Source organism: Schistocerca americana, chromosome 1, assembly GCF_021461395.2.
Source record: "Schistocerca americana isolate TAMUIC-IGC-003095 chromosome 1, iqSchAmer2.1, whole genome shotgun sequence".
Lineage (NCBI taxonomy): Eukaryota > Metazoa > Arthropoda > Insecta > Orthoptera > Acrididae > Schistocerca > Schistocerca americana.
The window spans coordinates 419,521,361-419,542,811 of NC_060119.1; the positions used below are offsets into that span (position 1 = coordinate 419,521,361).

Consider the following 21,451-nt stretch of genomic DNA (forward strand, 5'->3'; position numbering starts at 1 on the left):
TATCTCCATCGATGTAATTTGTGGCCGTAATTGTTTATTAAAACATAAGTGATGTTTTTTATTTATTCATTCAAATAATCTGTACTTCAGTATCTCCCTGCTGTGTTTTTCGAGTTGAAATTCCCGAAGATATTTAGTTTTCTAAAAAAAAAAAAAAAAAAAAAAAAAAAAAAATTTCATAATCTGTGATGATAATTGAGTGAGATTTTGATTTGCCCGATAGAAGTACAACCTCTGTACATAATGTAATCAACTAAGACCAAATAAAAATTTGTGAACGTAGTTAGCAAACTATAACGAGCGAGCCATTCTTTAAAAAGTGGGAAACCGGGAGAACCATTCACAGCAGTTTACTTCTATGTCTATGTTAATACTGCGTGAAGTCCAGAAATACTTTGAGGAAAAATAATTTAAAACTCTCAAGAAACATGTTGGACTATTAAGGGAAAGTAAACTATTCATCTAATTAATATTTATTATAACTCATACAATGCTTAAGAGTTCAACTTTGGTCATTTATTTATGTTTTTATTTTGCTCGGTACAAAAAGAAGTGTGTGTGAGTATTTGGTCTGGCGAACCTCTGAGGTGCACGTGATTATATGGACTGACACACTTGATGCAGCGAACACAGAACAATTCTAGATATAAATAACATGTTTGTGAGGCTCTTCTGTATGTAAGCTCTGAAAATGAAGCAATATTTTCATGAAGTGCTTTTTAATATCCGCTAGTTGTTTACTTCCTGTAGAAAATTAGCCTGATACCAATATTGTGGAGTCCTAATCAGGGAGGGAGTAGGACCATAAGGGGCAATTAAATCTGTAGGCTAGGTGTAGTGATGTGAGGAAAGGAAAAAGTAATTTGATTGGAAACTGATGGGGTGTATGGCAGTTGCCTGTAACTATTTGAATTAGATCCCCTTTAAAATGTTATATTTCAGAACTCAAAAGGGCTGTTTGCAAAAATTAGTTTAAGGGTCTCTACTGAAGTTTCTAATGAGCAGTCTCCTGATATGCAAAGCACTACTATCTAATGATAGTGACATTGTATGATAAATGTCTGGTTTTAATTACCACTATGGTAGGTAAGGGGGAAGTGAGGCAAGTTAGAGTAGTGTGAAGGATGTTTAAATCTGTTTCATTCTTTGAGTAGTTTCGTTTTGTAACTGATGCCTTAATGTAACTTGTTTGACTCTACTCAGGTACATCATCACTGCAATTCCTATTCTTTTTTGCTAATGCCCAATTTTCACTCCTATAAATACATATTATGAATATTCATCCAAGGATTGTCTCACAGTGCTATAGGAGTTGTTGTGGTAATACAATAAAAATCAGTAGCTCAAAATATACACACAGAATACTTAAGTATGCCCTATGAGTGTAGGACAGATGGTCAGCCATGCCCTTGGTGAAGGAACCAAACCGACATTTGTCTGAACTGATCTAGGAAAACTCAAATGATGGGAGCTGGACAGAGCAAAACCCTTTCTCCCAAATATGAGGTCAGTGGCTTAATAGCTGCACCACCTCATTTGTTTGGTCCCTATTAAACAACGTTCTTCCATTTACACGCAAATATCTTCTGGTAAGTAATATAATGGTATAGTTTCTTAACCCTTGCGATGACTCCAGCCTCCTTTTACAACCAATTCGTAGACCATTAACAATCGAGTGTGCTCCATATTTCCTTCCTGTCATCATCTCTGGCCATCTGGGTTGGGGGGGGGGGGGGGAGGGGGGAACTGTGTTGGTAAACATTACATCAAGAGGTCAGAAGTTTCTAAAACTGTAACCTTATTTCGTCTATTGATTTTATTAATGTGCTCCCTATTGATATTTATAGTTCGAATAAAATAATTGTACAGTTGGCAGCTTGGGAAGGTATGTTGCCAGCGTGCAACCGCCTGCCGTGACAAGACTGTTTGTACCTAGAAAACAAGCAAAACAGCAAACGTGCCACTTGAGAAAGAACTAAAATTGGCAGCCATCTGGCCCTTACCACTAAACTTGCTGAATCATTGATCATAAAGTTAAGTTATTTTAATTAAATTTAGTCTGTTGTTTCTTGGTGCTACTCAATTTTAATCTCATTGCTCGAGAACAGAAAGTTAGGTGCTTGTTCTAGGCTGAATTGTCCAAGTTAGTGATGCTACAGATGGTTTCTTTTCCTCTGAAAGCCATGACCTTAGTTGTGGATATATTTTGAGATCAAACTACTAATGTATTGTCTGTAGCTTAAGTATCTAAATGGTGGTACACATTGATAGCAATAAATTCAAGCCATTCTTTCCATTTTACATCATTGCTTTTCAGTTTGCCAGTTCTAATTCCGTGAAGAAGAATTGTCGCTCACATTTCATTGTCAGTTTCATACTCATATTTTCTCCATTCTGAATAACATTTCACTCCATCTCAGATTAACTTCATTCGACCTGTGCATCTGCAAGTGCCTCGAGTTCAAAAATTTATTGCAGCTTTTGTTTGTACCATTATTTGCTTATGTTTGATACGTGAAAGTTGTTTCATAACTAATGATCATATTTTGAAAGTACAACAGTTAGATTTGGATGGGAATATTATTAAGGTAAGATAGTTAAATATGTGACTGTGAAGTGCTACAGGGGCATTGAGTAATTAGTAAGAAGTTGTAAGACATCAGTTGTTATATGGTGTTAACGTGTGTTATCTACATCTGTATTCCATAAGCCACCTTATGGTGCGTGGTGAAAGGTACTTCTACTGTCACTTCGTGCTTTCCTGTAGTAGTATCGAATGGTGTGCAAGAAGAATGATTGTTGGAAGCAATACATGGGCCGACTTTTCTAGTAATGTATGCTCTTGGAATTTTAACAATGATTCATTTCGTAATGCATGACACCTCTGTTGTGGTGTTTGCCTCTGAAGTTATACAAGCATCTTGTATCAAAATAGGCCATTATCGGATACTTGAGTTTTGTATGCTTAGATGGCAATAAATAAGGCCAAAAAAGAATAATCATGCATCAGATCAGCATCCAACTTACGTTCAGAGATTTGATTTTCAGTAATTACAGTCATATTTGTGACTGTTGTGACTAATGCTTGCGCGCGCGTGTTTGTGTGTGTGTGTGTGTGTGTGTGTGTGTGTGTGTGTGTGTGTGTGTGTCAGAGAGAGAGTGAGAGTGAGAGAGAGAGGTGTTCATGTTTAGAGTATGTTTATGACTCAAAAGTGGATCAGAAACTCACCACAAAGTTCACTTAAATTCATCCCAGAAAGTCTGTGATGTAAAATTTGCGCAGAACTGATAGAGTGAGCCTGGGGGTACAAACTACATATTTTTGACTTCAAAAAGATCAAGCTTTGACATAAAGGAATTTAGGGTGCATGAATTTGTTACATGCGATGGCACTTGCAAATTCCATCTTTGTGACCCTTCCTCACTTAATAAACAAGCTTGTGACAAAATGTGCTGCTCTTTCCTGGATATTCTCCATTTCATTTATCAGTTCTATCCAGCTGAGTGAGGATGTTTTTTAGTTACTTCCTTCATGGATGGACTGCACTTCCTTAGGATTCTTTGAATGAATCTGACAAGCATCTGCCTTTTCCTCTATTATTTGTTTGTGGTTCCTCCATTTTAAGTCGCTTTGTATGCATACTCATATTTAGAGGTTGTGACTGCTTCCAGTGATTGTTCGGCAATCACGTTACCACACATTAATGGGTCTGTACACCTCTTTATGTGCAATACCTTACATTTGCTTATGTTGAGGATAAACCGTCAATCCTTGCACCAAGTGTTGACCTTCTGCTGGGCTTCCTACATTTTGTTACTATTTTCTAGTGTTCAGACTTCTCTATATAAAATGTGCATTACCTGCGAACACATCTTGCACCTTCTTATATGACCCACTTGGTCATCTACGTATTTTGAACAGTAATAACCCTTAACACTCCTTTTGAGAACATCCAAAGTTAGTTTTACACCTGAAGATTTCTCTCTGTTAAGAATGACATTGTGTTCAGTCTATTAGGAACTCTAAAATCCAGTCACAAAGTTTGTCTAATGTTCTGAACAATCATATTTTAATGATTAGGTGACAATGTGGAACTGTCATATGCCTGTCAGAAATGGAGGAACACAGCATCAACCTGAGCACCAGTATCTACTGTCTTCCAGGTCTCATGGGCAATCAGAGCAGGCTTAGTTTCATGCAGTCGTTGCTTATGGAAGGCATGTTAATGTCTACAGAGGAGATTTTAATTGTCCAGAAATATCAGAACCCAGGTACAAAACATGCTCTCGAATTTGTCAGTAGACTATCACCAGTGATATGGACCTACAGTTGTGTGTGTGTGTGTGTGTGTGTGTGTGTGTGTGTGTGTGTGTGTGTGTGTGTGTGTGTCTGACGATACTTGAAAGTTGGAATGACGTATGCATTTTTTAATCACTTTGAATGCTTAATTACTCCATCAACTTACAGTAGGCTGCTGCTAGAAAAGGAGCAAGTTCTTTTGCATACACACTGTAGAATCTTATAGTTATCCTATTGGGACCAGCCTCTGTTTCTCTTTTCAGTTGATTTGTCATCCTGCAGTCACTTATTTTGATAGGCCTACATCATTTTGGCATTTATGTGATGATTGAAAGGAGGAACCATAGTATGACCTCCTCCTGTGAAAGAATTTTGAAATATCAGTGTATATGGTCCAGTGAAAACAAAATAGGAATGTAGATGACATCACAGGTATACAAGTGAAAGTACCAAATGTAAACTTGAAATGAATGCCTGACTTTGGGTATCATAAGACTTTTCCCAGAAATAGGGCTTGAAAGGTAAGAGCAAGAATGAAATCATTAACAGCAATTAGCTAAAGAACGCATTAACATACTTATACAAGAACAGGATTTTCACAGAGCTCATAATCAGTTCTTTGTTATAAAAGTCAGAAAAAAATTTCAGTTCAAAGTTCATGAGAAGTAAAAGTGCAAGGACTTTGCAAAGGTAAAGGTATGTCGTAGAACCTGAGCGTGTGTAATATCTAAGGAAGATAATTATGAGTAATTGAAATTCTTTGCTCACTGTACTTTTGTATGAATAAATAAATTTCATTTTTGATAGATACAAAGTACTTTTTCAGACAGCAGGCAGATTTTAGCTGAAGTACACATCGTTATACTCTGTAAACCATTGTGAAGTGTCAACAGAGGCTTCATCCCACTATACTAGTTATTGGGGCTTTTTCTCGTCCCATTCACATATGAAGCACAGAAAAATGATTGTTTAAATGCCTAAGTGGTTGCTGTAATTAATCTAATCTGATCCTCAAGATCCCAATGGGAGTGTTATGTAGGGGTTCTAGTATATTCCTAAATTCCTCTTTTAAAGCTGGTGCTTGGAACTTTCTCAGTAAACTTGTTGGGATAGTTTCCATCTATGTTCAGGAGTCTGCCAGCCCAGTTCTTTCAATGTCTCAGTGACACTTTCCTGTGGATCAGACAAACTTGTGATCCTTCTCTGCATATGTCCAATATTACTGCTAGCACTGTTTGGTATGGTATATGTCTCACACAATATTCTAGAATGAGTCATACAAGTGATTTGTAAGTGATCTCCAGTGTAGACTGATTGTACTTCCCTAGTATTCTACCAATGAACCAAAGTTTGCTACCTACTTTACTGCTGACTGAGTCTGTGTGATCGTTCCATTTTGTGTCCCTACTAAGTATTTGTATGAGTTTACAGATTCCAGCTGTGACTCGCTAATATAATGTTTTGTGAAGTGCAGAATTTACATTTTTGAACGTTTAAAGCAAATTGCCAGTCATTGCACCACTTTTCAATCTTATAAAGGTTGGTCTGAATATTTGTGCAGCTTCGTTCAGACTGTACTTAGTTGTAGATAACTGTATCATCTGTGAAAAGTTTGAGGTTACTATTAATATTGTCTGCAAGATTACTAACATATACCATGAGCAGCAAGGGTCCCTACACACTTCCATGGGGTACACCCAAACTTACTTCTACATCTCATGATGACGCTCCATCCAAGGTAACATTTTGCATCCTCCCTAGCAAGAAATTCTCAATCGAGTCACATTTTTTGTCTGATACTCCATATGATTGTACTTTTGATAAAAACTGTAGATACTGCAGAGAGTCAAATGCTTTTCAGTAATCAAGAAATACTGCATCTATCTGATTGGCTTTCAGAATGTCAAGTGAGAAAAGTGTAAGTTGTGTTTCACATGAACTGTGTTTTTGAAATTATTTTGTTGGCATATAGGAGGTCATTCTGCTCAAGATACCTCACTATGTTTGAGCTTAGAATGTGTTTTAAGAGCCGACAATAAATAGATGTCAAGGATATTGGGCAGTAGTTTTGTGGATCACTTCTGGTGCCCTCCTTGTAGACAGATGTGACACGTGCTTTCTTCCAGCTCCTGGGCACAGATTTTTATATGAGGGATCTAAGACAGATTACAGTTAACAGAGGGGTTAGCCCAGCTGTGAATTGGTTGTAGAATCTGATATGGATTCCATCAGGCCCTGGGGCTTTGTTCAGTTTTGATGTTTTCAGCCATTTCTCAGTGCCACTTACATTAATATCTATTCCACTCGTCTTTTTCGTGGTACAGTAATTAAATTGAGGAAGTACTCCTGGATCTTCCTGCATAATGCAACATTTAAAAACAGAGTTAAGCATTTCTGATACTCTGAATTTCAGTTCCAGTCTCGTCTGTGAGTGACTGGACACTAACTTTGTTGCCTCTTGTAACCTTAATATAGGATCAGAATTTCTTTGGGTTTTGTGAAAGATAATTTGATAATATTGTACTATGGCAGTCCTTGAAGGCTTAACAGATTTCTCTCATGACTGCTAAATACATTTCATTCAACATCTCTCCATCTATTGTTCTGCGCTTTGCCTTATACATATTATGTGGTAGTCTTCATTTCCTTAGAAGTTTCTTTACAGTGAGTGTATACCAAGGAGAATATCTCCCATCACAAACTGCTCTACTGGGTGCGTACCTAGCCAGTGCATTGTCAACTATTCTTTTGAACTTTAGCCATAGTTCCTCTTCACGCTCCTGTCCTGAGTTGAAAGTTTCATGTTCCTCATTGAGATATGATGTTCATGTTTCTCTGTCTAGTTTGCTGAACATATAAACCATTCTGCTTGCTCTGCCTGTTCTTTGTGTTTTGGTATTCATTGCTGCTATAGCAGCTTCATGGTCACTGATATCAGTTTTGATGTGGATATCAGCAAAGACATCAGGTCTGTTTGTTGCCATTATATCAAATATATTTCCTACATGAGTGGGGTTCGAAATCTCTGTTCTAGGTAGTTTCTAGAGAAGGCATTTAGTACCATTTCACAGGATGTCGTGTCACGCCCCCACTAACAAAACTGTAATTATCTCAGTTTACTGTTGGTTGGTTATAGTATCCTCCAATGATTACAATATGATTAGGGAACTTGTGGAGGCGATCTGAGATTTTCTCTGAAGTTTTCTGTTACATCATGAGGAGAATCTGGTGATCAATAGAAGGACCCACCCTTGATACTGAGTCTTGCCCCAACAATCTCGCATACAACCTCGATTTCTATCTCAGTGGATTTGAGTTTCTTATCTATTGTGACAATTACACCACCTCCACATCTCATTAGTCTATTCTTTTAATACACACTTAAATTTTCCCCAAAAAGTCTCACTGCTATCAGTTTCGGGTTTCAACCGGTATTTTTCACCAGTAGCAAAATTGGTGGATCATTGCAAAAAGAGTAATAATGTACCAGGTACAATGTATTAAATTATTTGCAACAATACAATATAAAACCATTTATTTCCTCTGTAATAAGTTTAAGAAGTAGTGACTGGAACACTATGTAAATAGTATAGCAACTCAGTTTTATATTCAGTTTGCTTAAGCCCAATGCCGAACTGTTACAAAGATTCATTAGATATGTAGTCATATTTGTAATCTAGTTTTCACATATACTACAGCGGCACTGTAGTTAATGAGAAGTATTGTAATTATTGTTACAAGGAATTTCGGTATACTGAATGAGTGTTAATGTTTACAGAAACCGAGTGTGTCTCTCTAAAGAAAATCACAAACAGTTTGTTATTTAATTTCCATCATTAAAAAAATGTTAATGGGATTTTATCTTGAAGAGTGAGCAGTATTGAAAAAAGCTGTCTGTTGGCAGTTTTACCCTGAACATTGTCGTAATCCCATTGAATTTAAGAAATCTCTTGTAATTTGTTTTTGACGTGTTGTTATTCACACTGTTCATTGTAGCATTACTCTTTGCAAACAATGGCTGAACAAATTAATTAAAAATCTGTTAAACTTTATAGTTATGAATTTTGTTTCTTTAGTAATAAGACATAGATTGTTATTTGTTAAGAGTAAACTAACAAAAAGCTATGTGTAGTGTGAAGCACAGGGAAGCATTTCTTGCTGTTTTGTCCATCAGATATTTGCAGTATGTGTTTTACATACCCACTCCCTGGTGTGGGATAATATTCCAGGGCGCTGTAGCAACTGTTACTAATGTATTTTTGTGTTATGATGCCTGTTAAGAATATAGTGTAAAAATATCATCAGGAATTTTATAGTTCTTACACTACATCACGCAATCTCTTAATATCATTGGCTAGGGGGAAGAAAAGGATTTGTTTCCATTGTCACGTGGTATAGAGGCCTTTGAGCAGAGATAGTTTGCCATTTTAGTCTTATGTCCAAGATTGACAGTGGCAGGAGAAATCTGTAAAAAACTGTTCATGGGCAGCAGACATTAAATTAATTGCACTAAAACTAGATAAATGCTTTGAAGGCATCCATTAACAACTTAACAATGTAAGAACTCTAGCATATCTTGGCATTCAGTGTATGTACTAGGTTTCATCAATCCTTGTTTATGCGGTACAGTTGTAATCAACATATTGACTTACACATGCCATGTGTATAAAATATATTTTGGTTCTGGTATTGTTACAGTGAAGTTCCAACTAGCCTGGACAAATGAAATTTATTGTTGCTTACAAATTTTGAAAACATCAGTGCATTCCAGTGCCAGTTAAGTTGCGTTAGTTGTGGCATTTGAGTATGTTACTTTCTACATTATAAATGTGTATTTAAAGGTGCAAAAGAAGAAGAAAAAGCCTTTTTGCTATTTGCAACCTCATAGGAGAAACATCTATTAAATGCTGTACAGTCCTGAGATGGTTTCCCTTATTTCATTAGTAAATAAGGCAAAACAACAAAATATACAGCTCTGTGTTTGTGATAGGTAATGAACACAGGGACTGAGAGTTGTGCAGGTCATTTTGGGTGACAAATAATGGACCAATCCATGTGTAGTATAGACTTCAGTGTGTGTGGGAGCTGACAGGCTATGTTGTGTAGATCCCAAGTACTGATCAGCATCTTAATATCATATGACATGTAATTTTATATGGTATGGGTTTAGATATCCACCAGGTGTGATTCTGTTTCAATAATAGTGCTCTCCCAGTCCCAACAGGAAACAAGTTACATAATCAGGTTTTCTGAGGAGGCTAAAATAGTTTTACAGCAAATGTGCTTGACACAGATATCATAGAGAATGTGTAGGCAAAAGAGGAGCAACTTTTGAGGCATGGTTGGTATGTGATTTACCATAGGCATCTGATAATGTCTGGGTGCATTAGCATTCAATAGTGTGTATTTTACTACCTTTAGGTCAGTGTTGGCTTATTTGCACACCATAATTGGCTCTGGTGTTGCTTGGACCAAATAATGTAGTTTAATTTAGTTATTCACATGTTCCACAGAATATAAATATTTATGAACTCTTAGTATGAGCATTGCTCATGCCTGCCATTTTCTTGCACAATATCCCGCAAGCCACTGATGAAGGGCAACAGGCAGATTCCACATTCTTAGATTGCCTGAAATCATTTGACATAGGGCCACACTGCAAACTGTTAACGAAGGACTGAGCATATGGAGTAGGTTCTTAGATATATGGCTGGTTCAAAGACTTTTTAAGTCCAAGACCCAGTATGTTCTCCTGGACTGCAAGCATTTGTAAGAGACAGTGGTAATGTCAGGAGCACCCCAGAGGAGTGTGATAGGACCATTCTGACAGTTCGGCTAGGGAGCAGTTTGCAAGTGTTTGCTGATGACACTGTAGTGTATAGGCAAATATCAGATTAGAGGAGGATATGTTGTGACTTAAATAGAATTTTTATTTGATATGATGAATGACAGCTTATCCTAAATATGTGAAAGTTTATATTAATGTAGATGAGAAGGAAAAACAATCCTGTCATGTATGAATACAATATTGGTGGTATGCTGCTTGACACATTCACATTGGTTAAATATCAAGGTGTAACAATTCAAAGTGACATGAAATAGAATGAGCATGTCAAGTCAGTTGTAGGGAAGGTGAATATTCAACTTTGGTTTATTGGGAGAATTGTAGGAAAGTGTAACTCATCTTTAAAGGAGGCTCATCCACAAAGGATCTTTACTTCCACCAGTATCTCATCTGCTACTTTCCAAACCTCACAGTTGTCCTGCGAGACTATGGGACTAGTTCTCATGGAACAAAGGAGAGCACTTGCCGGTGAAAGACAAGTCTCAAGTTTGAGTCTTGGTGCAGCACCCAGTTTTAATCTTCCAGGAAGTTACATATCAGCACACACTCTACCATAAAAATGTCATTCTGTATCTCATGAATTTATAAATAAAAGCACAGCAGTGCTTTCGAATTTAGTTGTTTTCAGCTAATTTATAAACCAGATAATTCCTCCATTAACGACATAAACAGACTGACAGAAATTACTAGTATAATAATGCAAGGAAACTTCTGCTTGAGAATAGCGAATTATGTAGGAATAAAGAGACAACTCACTGAAAGGCAGAAGTGCAGTGCCATCAACAAATACATGAACAAAAGATACAGAGCTTTGCTTTGCTAGCTTTTGGAATGAAATTCCTTTTTCTTTCTCTCTCTCTCTCTCTCTCTCTCTCTCTCTCTCTCTCTCACACACACACACACACACACACACACACACACACACTCCGAAAGCTAGCAATGCAAATCTCTGTATCTTTTGTTTGTGTATCTGTTGACACCAAGGCGCTTCTGCCTTTCAGTGAGTCATTTGTTTATTCTTAAATAATTCGTTATAAACAAATTGCGAGCAGTATGGCATACTATTAGTTCAAAGTCAATACTTTTTTGGATTATGTATTTCTTGACTCATTCATCCCTGGAAGTACTCTTTTGTAAGGTGTAAATTTGGTTAGACTTGGTGAAATATACTCCATGTAGCTTGATTTGCTAAATTTTTGTACTTAAATATTATTGATGCTTTCTTTCGCGTATGTGTCAGATCCACTAATTCTTCTTATTGTATTGTGTGCGTGAATTGAAGTGATAACATATAATCAGAGTAAATGTTTTAACAATGCGTATGAAAACAGACCAATTTTACAATGAAGTACTGGAAATAACATACAAGTAAGTTATTGTGATGTTTTGAAAAGAGTGGAAGGATAAGTTAAAGAAGCACAATAAAAAAGTGGAAAGAAAGGTGTTGGAAATAATTTATTAGCTTCGGTGAAGACTTAAAAAAATGAAACGATCAGAAGAGTGAGATCAGTTTATGTCATCAATCACAGCTGAAATCTGTCTTTAGTTGTGATTTATGTTAAAACAAGTGGAGGAGGTGAGGAGCAGTTAAATAAATTGAATCAAGCTGGATGGTGCAGTTTTTGTGACATGTACTCATATTAGAGAGGAAACATTCACTCCCCACGTGGTTATTCAGATTTTGATTTCCTGTGGGTTTCTTACTTTATGGAAGATGAACATTGAGGTGATTCATTTGAAAAGGATGCTGTTGATTTACATCCACCATTCTTGTTCAATGTAATATTGTTCTCGATCTCTGATAACTATATTGCCATTGCAATATTGTCAAAAAATTTTATGAGAGTGCAGACAAATTGTGATACCATTTTAAGAATTTGTAATTTGTTAAACAGTTGACAAAATGATTTTGAGTTACAGTACATGTGACCTGGATGACAAGATTTTGGACTAAAAATATCCAACCTGAACTGACATGTTCCAAAATATTACCCTGTATCACATCACAAAATTAAATTCAGGGGGACTTACTGTGTTTAGTACTATATTGTAATGAATATATTATAAATAGTTGTACTTTCTATGGGAACTTCACGTAAAGGTTCAGGTTCTGAAATGTCATTTCTACTCCTTTTTCAAGGTGAGAAAGTAGATTGTTGCTTCAAGCAGTACTACACTTGAAAAACTGGATTTTTTGACTTTCCTTGTAGCCAATTTATTAGCTGTAAACCTGGATCTGCCTTCCTTCAGTACATTAGATGCTTTGTTATTCAGTTACTGAGTTATTTTAAGCTGTAACAACTGTGCTTGTAACATCTACAAAATAAAACGCCTTCGTAGCTGTCCATACACTCAGTGGTTAAACTGATGGAGTAAATTAGGGGGAGAACAGATGAAATCGTGAATCAGTGCAGAATATGAATGTGATGGAGAGACTCCACCAAGATATACTAATGGACATATTCATTGAAGAAAATATATTAGATTCTTTGAGTAAAAGAGGGAAAGGAAATATAAGCCAATGGACACACAGTTCTTTTGTAAAAGGAGAGATGATCTATGTTTTTACTTGAGTAAAACCTTGTACACATTTAAAATTAAATTCCTTTTTATTCCAATTACATGTATTTTATTAACTTTTTACTGTTTAATGAAGTCAGGTCACAGTTGCTTGTTGTCTACCATCCCAATACTGCTCTACATACAGCATTAAGTGCTCTGCAGTTATCTGTCTCTGCTGTGCAGCTGTTGACTGGCTTTATGAGTGGACTAGGCTTGGTTTTCAGGTATTATTGAAGAAGGTAGGTTTTGCTTAGGCAACATCTCCAAGGTGCAGTCCAGCCAATACAGCTGTGGTTGTTGCTGTTTAACAGAGTAATTCCTGTCATTGTCACTGTTAAATGAAAAGTTGGCCTGAAATACCCCACACAGTTCTGTTTATCAACAACCCACTAAGTCTTAATTCTAAATGTGTGGCCCCCATGAGCTTTCCTTGCTGATGACAACTCACAACCTCTACTATATTGGTGGACACTGTATACACCCAATGTAGCCCTGCTCACTATATGTACAATTTTGATCCATCACTTTGTTTTGGCATGTGCACCCTCTGCCTTGCACCTGACCAATGCCATGGCAGAAGTACTTCCTCCTGTGTGAGTCTTGCAATTAGACTGTTGAGCAACCTTTCCACTCTGGCATTGCTATAGTTCTCCTTCAGTCATCCCCACATGCCAGTCTCCACCTTCCATTATTAGTAATGTCCCATCCTCTTTAATTTGCATAGACTTCCTCACTGTTTCCAGCCTCACCAGACAGGTGTTCACTGAGTAACATTTGAACAGTGCATGATTGTCCGCCATTAGTATTTTCATGTACAACCATGCATTATCTGTTTTCACTTCCACAGTTCCCCAATGGTAACACAAAGGCGGATTCTATCTGCTAGGCTCTACTACCATCTGTGGTTTTAGTAGTAATTCTCCCCACAGTTTCCTCAACCCCTTCATGTGTTGCATGGGTGACAATAGTACCGGAGTCAATTACCCATGTAATCCCTCATGGATGGCTTCTTTCAAGTTCATCAACTCCACTCTTGCATCACAAATACAATTCCGTAGTGACTGCAGTTTTGTTAATGTTTTTGGTAGATCTAATACTTTCATCTTTTCTCCCGCTGCCTCTAAGTCCCAGTTTAGAGTGTTAGCTGATGTTTTGACATACTCCATTACCTCTCTAGTTAGCTGCTGCTACACGTGTATGTTGTTCAACAAACTGTTCTCAAAAAAAGCTGTTCTGCATGGAATGCCACTTCACAGTTGCTCTATTCCCTCCTGCCAATTCCCCTAGGGCTTCTCCTGTCCGATTTAGTGCATTTATATCACTCACTTCTGCTGTCCCAAATATTGTCTTAAGTTACCTGTCTCCGGTATTAACCATCCCCTTTTCACCTTTCGCGCCTTGAGTGACATGACTTCCACTATTTCCTGCATCAGCTTCTTCAGTTGCACATATGTCATGAGCAACTCCTTTTGTTCTTTAGATACCTTCCTAAATACCCCTCACTACTCGTTAATTGCTGCAACTCTGTAACACTTCCTCCAACCTCCGTGTGTCATTCCTTAGCTCCCATACATTGAACACCAAACTTAATTTCCATTTTCCTGCTGCCTGGTAAACAAAACTCCTCTGCCAGGTGATGGTTCTGCAGCATCCCTACTCTGTCTCAGCTGAAGAGGTCAGCACTGCCACTGGTATATATACACTCCTGGAAATTGAAATAAGAACACCGTGAATTCATTGTCCCAGGAAGGGGAAACTTTATTGACACATTCCTGGGGTCAGATACATCACATGATCACACTGACAGAACCACAGGCACATAGACACAGGCAGCAGAGCCTGCACAATGTCGGCACTAGTACAGTGTATATCCACCTTTCGCAGCAATGCAGGCTGCTATTCTCCCATGGAGACGATCGTAGAGATGCTGGATGTAGTCCTGTGGAACGGCTTGCCATGCCATTTCCACCTGGCGCCTCAGTTGGACCAGCGTTCGTGCTGGACGTGCAGACCGCGTGAGACGACGCTTCATCCAGTCCCAAACATGCTCAATGGGGGACAGATCCGGAGATCTTGCTGGCCAGGGTAGTTGACTTACACCTTCTAGAGCACGTTGGGTGGCACGGGATACATGCGGACGTGCATTGTCCTGTTGGAACAGCAAGTTCCCTTGCCGGTCTAGGAATGGTAGAACGATGGGTTCGATGACGGTTTGGATGTACCGTGCACTATTCAGTGTCCCCTCGACGATCACCAGTGGTGTACGGCCAGTGTAGGAGATCGCTCCCCACACCATGATGCCGGGTGTTGGCCCTGTGTGCCTCGGTCGTATGCAGTCCTGATTGTGGCGCTCACCTGCACGGCGCCAAACACGCATACGACCATCATTGGCACCAAGGCAGAAGCGACTCTCATCGCTGAAGACGACACGTCTCCATTCGTCCCTCCATTCACGCCTGTCGCGACACCACTGGAGGCGGGCTGCACGATGTTGGGGCGTGAGCGGAAGACGGCCTAACGGTGTGCGGGACCGTAGCCCAGCTTCATGGAGACGGTTGCGAATGGTCCTCGCTGATACCCCAGGAGCAACAGTGTCCCTAATTTGCTGGGAAGTGGCGGTACGGTCCCCTATGGCACTGCGTAGGATCCTACGGTCTTGGCGTGCATCCGTGCGTCGCTGTGGTCCGGTCCCAGGTCGACGGGCACGTGCACCTTCCGCCGACCACTGGCGACAACATCGATGTACTGTGGAGACCTCACGCCCCACGTGTTGAGCAATTCGGTGGTACGTCCACCCGGCCTCCCGCATGCCCACTATACGCCCTCGCTCAAAGTCCGTCAACTGCACATACGGTTCACGTCCACACTGTCGCGGCATGCTACCAGTGTTAAAGACTGCGATGGAGCTCCGTATGCCACGGCAAACTGGCTGACACTGACGGCGGCGGTGCACAAATGCTGTGCAGCTAGCGCCATTCGACGGCCAACACCGCGGTTCCTGGTGTGTCCGCTGTGCCGTGCGTGTGATCATTGCTTGTACAGCCCTCTCGCAGTGTCCGGAGCAAGTATGGTGGGTCTGACACACCGGTGTCAATGTGTTCTTTTTTCCATTTCCAGGAGTGTATGTTAGATATTTCAGGATTTAAGGTAGCTTCCTACTTCTGCAGAGTAGATATGGATGGAGGGGGAGTTGCCACATTTATTAAAACCTGCCATAAATTCAAGAACATTGACATTAATAAATTCTGTTTAGAGCAGCATCTAGAAGCATGTTCAACAGAAGTAGAGTTCCATAACATATCCTATATAATAGTAACTATTTACCAAGCACCTGCAGGAAATTATAATCTATTCATAAATCATATAGAAGCTCTTTTTGGTTATTTAACAGGAAGAAACAAAGAAATTTTCATTGCTGGTGACTTTAATACAGATTTTCTAATGCAATCTTCCAGTAAACATTTACTGCAGTTAGTAATGTTGTCTTTCAATCTAACTCACACTGTAAACTTTCCAACTAGAATCACTAAATCCTCAAGGACAGCCATTGATAACATTTTTATAGACAAATCAAAGGAACAAAATCATATCATAAAACCTGTAATAAATGGACTATCAGATCATGAAATGCAGCTCCTTGTTTTAGATGTAAATTCTAAGCAGGTTATCAAGACAGCTAAATCTGAGTACAGGAGAGTAGTGAATCAACCAAAAATTTAGTGTTTTAGAAAACTGCTCAAAGATACGAACTGGAAGGATGTTTATAGTGCTCATGACACGAATGAAAAATATAACACATTCATGAACAATGTCAGTACCATGTTTGAAAACTGTTTTCCTCTAAAAGTTACTCAAACAGAAGTCTATAATAAAACCATGGATTACACAATGAATAAAGATTTCCTGTAAGACAAAAAGGAAAATGTATCTGTCGACCAAGAACAGCTCCAATGCTGATGATTTAGCTAAATACAAGGAATACTATAAAATATTTAAAAAAGTAATTCAGACATCTAAACAAATGCACTATGAGAAGAAGATAGCAATGTCGGGGAACAAAATAAAAACAATATGGGATATAGTGAAAGAGGAGACTGGTAGAATCAGAAAGGAACAGGAGCAAATAGCATTAAGGGTAGATGGCACATTAGTAACCGATGGGCATAGTGTGGCAAATCTATTTAACAAGTACTTTATATCCGTTACTGATAGAATGGGATTGTCAGGATCAGTAAATAGTGCCCTTGAATATCTCAAACTAGCCTTTACAAATAGCTTCAGGTACATGAATATGTCACTCACTTCAGCAAAAGAAATAACTTCCATAATAAAATCTTTAAAAACAAATCATTCTAGTGGTTACGATGAAATATCAACAAAGTTAATTAAGGCATGTTCTTGTGAGTTCAGTACAATTCTAAGTTACTTGTGTAACCAGTCAATTATAACTGGGACATTTCCTGACTGGTTAAAATATGCAGATGTTAAGCCCCTATTCAAGAAAGGGGATAGAGAGATACCATCAAACTACAGACCGATTTCACTTTTGCCAGCATTCTCTAAAATTTTAGAAAAAGGAATGTACAGGCAGCTTCTCAGCCATCTGACCACAAATAACATATTATCAAGAACACAGTTTGGATTTCTGAAGGGTTCTGATATCAAGAAAGCTATTTACACCTACAGTGAAAATGTACTTATTTCATTAAATAACAAGTTACAACCAGCAGGTATTTTCTATGATTTGTCAAAGGCATTCGATTGTGTGAACCACAATATCCTCTTAAATAAATTAGAATTCTATGGTGTCATGGGCAGTGCTGCAATATGGTTCAAGTCATACTTCACTAACAGGAAACAAATGATGCCAGTGAAAGGGACTAGTGAATTAAGTCATCAGTCATCAGAATGGGAAGAAATTACATGTGGTGTCCCACAAGGATCCATCTTGGGGCCATTGGTTTTTCTTGTGTACATTCATGATCTCTCATCAGTTACACTGCCAGAAGCAGAGTTCGTTTTTTTTCTTTCTTTTCTTTCTTTCTTTTTTTTTTTTTCTTTTTTCTTTTTTTTTTTAAAAGCAGAGTTCGTTTTTTGGCAGATGACACAAATATTGCAATAAATAGTATGTCGAGTGTAGTTCTAGAAAGATCTGCTAATGATATTTTTATGGATATTAATAAATGGTTTAAAGCCAACTCACTGACATTAAACTTCGAAAAGACTCACTATATGGAATTCAGAACCTGTAAGAGGTTTCCACCCAGCCTATGCATAAAGTATGAAGAAGAGCAGATAGAAGAGGTTGACAGTCTTAAATTCCTGGGATTACAACTTGATAATAAATTCAGATGGGAGGAGCACACCACAGAACTGCAGAAATGCCTTAACAAATCTGTATTTGCAATTCGAGTGTTAGCAGACATAGGCGACATAAAAATGAAAAAGCTTGCATACTTTGCCTACTTTCATTCCATAATGTCATACGGTATAATATTTTGGGGTAACTCTTCAAGTCAAACAATAGTTTTCAGAGTCCGAAAGTGTGTAATACGCATTATTTGTGGAGTAAATTCACAGACATCCTGTAGAAACCTCTTCAAAGGGTTGGGTATACTAACTACTGCCTCTCAGTATATTTACTCCTTAATGAAATTTGTCCTAAATAATATATCTCTTTTTCCAACAAACAGCTCAGTTCATACATACAATACCAGGGACAAAAATGATCTGCACAAGGACTTAAAAGCACTTACTTTAGTTCAAAAAGGGGTCCACTACACAGGATCACTCATCTTCAATAATTTGCCAGCAAACATAAAAAATTTAGTTACAAATAAAGATCAGTTTAAAAGGAGCCTGAAAGACTTACTAGTGGCCAACTCCTTTTACTCCATTGACGAATTTTTTAATAGAAACAAATGATGTATTGTATATATTCATACTATTAGTATTGTTATTTCAGCTTAAAAAATTGAAATGTTCCACATCCACGAGGATCTCCTCAGCACAGATCTATGGAACAAAAAACTAATCTAATCTAATCTAGCATCCTTCCTTTCTTACTTCCACTGAATGTCAATCTAAGGACAGAAATATCCATCATCTCTCCTGCTCCCAGAAGCATGCGGTCTCCAACCAGCAACCTTAATACAGTTATTGCATATAATCCCTAGCCTGTTGTATACACACAACTCTACCCATAACTATCTAATAATCTACAAAACATACAAAAGAAAATAACCAAAGTTGCAAGAATCATAACAAAACACAGCACGCATTAATTACATCCTGAGCATTAACACATACAGTGCAAGGTGTATGGATAGACCTCCTCCTGCTGTTCATTCTCACACTCCTTTCTTACTTTTTTCTTTGGTTCTACTAATATTCTCACTGGAATTGCTTCTGATGAACTTTTGAACAGTCATAGATGCCCGACATGTACAGTTTTCGATCTCGCTGGCAACTGTAGCTTCACATTTACAGGTGGTGTGGTTTCAATTAGAAGCTCTGGTGCTATGTCAGAAATCTTTTTTGTCTTTCCTTTTGGAGTATACAGACCTGACAACATTACCTACTGGCCTACCTGCTACTTAAGTAAAACCCCCTTATGTTTTACTGCCTCCCTTCCCATTCCAATGCCTTGGTGTTTGGTTGCTGAACCTTCTTCCTAACCTCTGTCACTCTTCTCACAAAATCCCAGAATTACTCTCTGTTCCTACTCCCTGTCTGCTTAATCATATCAAATGATGCTGGCATCATTTTACGATACACCACTTTGAACTGTGACAACCCTGTGCTGGTGTGTACTTTTGAATTATACGTGCTTACCATAAAAGATAAATATTTGTCCCAATGTGTATGGTGCTAGGTCTCATTGTCTCATGAGCTCACTCTGTCCTTCCGTTTGACTGAGGATGTAATGGAGTAGTTCTTTATTCCTGTACTGTCTATGACCGACACAACTCCTTCATCAGGTGTGTCATGATGTTCATTTCTTGATCAGTTACTATTGTTTCGGGTGCTCCAAACTTCAATACCCATCTATTCACCAACAGTTGCATGACTGTGACTGCTTGCTGGTTTGGCTTTGACACCATCTCGATGTGACAAGGTGAATGATATGTAACAGTTAATACAAAATGATTTCCTACTGGTGTTTGGTTAACGAGTCATAGCACATTCACCCAAATAAAACTACAAGGTTGTGTCTGGCAGCCTCTGCAATAGTATCTGTTTCTGAGCCAAATCGGTGTGCTGTGCACACTGTACATAATTCCTAATGTACTAACTGATCTCATTCTTCTGTCCTCTCCTCTAGTACTTCACCACCCTCCGACTAATTGCTCTGCACCCACCAAGGCCAGACAAAACATCATCATCTGTTTCACTCAGCTTTGCTGGTACAACTAGTTGTGATCATAATTCCATCTCTCTACACAATAATCCATCACATGAGCTAAACTGCTGCTGGTTGCTATACAGCTTATACTCTCTCTTGCCATCCTGTTCTGCATGCCACTAAGCGAGGTCTTGACCTAGTGCTTATACTACAGCTATCTTCCTGATTAGCATGTCCATGTTTCCATGGTTCTTTGTTGGTTTGTAGACCACTTTGCACTCAAATTCACTGATCTCTGGTGCCCATCTCATCGCTCTACTAGATGGGTCCTCCAAACTTAGTAACCACTTCAAAGCAGAATAGTTCGACACTACTTTAAATTTCCTTCCATACAGGTAACACAGGAACTATGTTACTCTGTACACCAGGCAAAGCATCTCTCTCTCTCTCTCTCTCTATCTCTCTCTCTCTCTCTCTCTCTCTCTCTCTCTCTCTCTCTCTCTCTCTCTCCCTCCCCCCTCTCTCCCCGTCTCTCTCTCCCTCCCTCTCTCTCCCTCCCTCTCCCTTTCCCCCCTCTCCCTCCCTCTCTATCCCCTCTATATCCCCTCTCCCTCCCTCTCTATCCCCTCTATATCCCCTCTCCCCCTCTCTATCCCCTCTCCCCCTTTCCCCCTACTCTCCCCCGCTCTCCCCCTTTCCCCCCCCTCTCCCCCCTTTCCCCCTACTCTCCCCCCTCTCCCCCGCTCTCCCCCTTTCCCCCTACTCTCCCTCCTCTCCCCCTTTCCCCCTACTCTCCCTCCTCTCCCCCTTTCCCCCTACTCTCCCTCCTCTCCCCCTCTCTTCCTCCCTCTCTCCCCCTCTCCCCCCTCTCTATCCCCCATCTCCCTCCCTCTCCCCCTCTCCATCCTCCCTCTCCTCCCTCCCTCTCCCCCTCCCCCAATCTCTCCCTCTCTCCCCCCACTCTCTCCCCTTCTCTCCCCCCCCTCTCAGAATGATTTCTCTCTGCTCCATTAAGTTCTCTTGATGCGGAAGTGATAGACTGTTCCTCTCCATTGCCCTTCTGGCTCAAAATGCACCTGAGAGCATGGTCTGACACATCACAGGATAATATAAACTCATTATGAGAATCTGGGAACACAAACACTAGATTTGACATTAGTATCTCCTTCAATTTGATGAAAACTCTCAGATACTATTCAGATGATGAAAACTTGATATCTTTCTATAATAACTGTTTAATCTGCTGTGCTGTATCAGTAAACCTTCTCATGAGCTTTCTATAATAATTCACAAGTCTAGAAAAGATTGTAACTCCTCACTCGTTCCTGGTATCGGAAAGTCTTGCACTGCTTGTCTCAATCTCAGATCAGTCCTCACTCCATCCTTACTACTTGTTGTT

At 39.1% G+C, this 21,451-nt stretch overlaps 1 protein-coding gene and 1 pseudogene across 2 annotated transcripts in view; one reads left to right on the forward strand and one right to left on the reverse strand.

Moving 5' to 3' along the window:
* The window catches only part of LOC124556136, a 63,793-nt pseudogene that overhangs the window by 17,985 nt on the left and 24,357 nt on the right, over nt 1-21,451 (reverse strand).
* The window catches only part of LOC124602326 (CLIP domain-containing serine protease B9-like), a 188,210-nt gene that overhangs the window by 471 nt on the left and 166,288 nt on the right, over nt 1-21,451 (forward strand). Inside the window, exon 1 of one of the 2 annotated variants that reach the window (XM_047136315.1) lies at nt 257-445. The exons of the other annotated variant lie outside the window; for it this stretch is intronic. The gene's annotated coding sequence lies outside the window, so the exon portion shown is untranslated. Of the gene's footprint in view, nt 1-256; nt 446-21,451 lie in introns of those variants that run through there. 2 annotated transcript variants of the gene reach the window in all.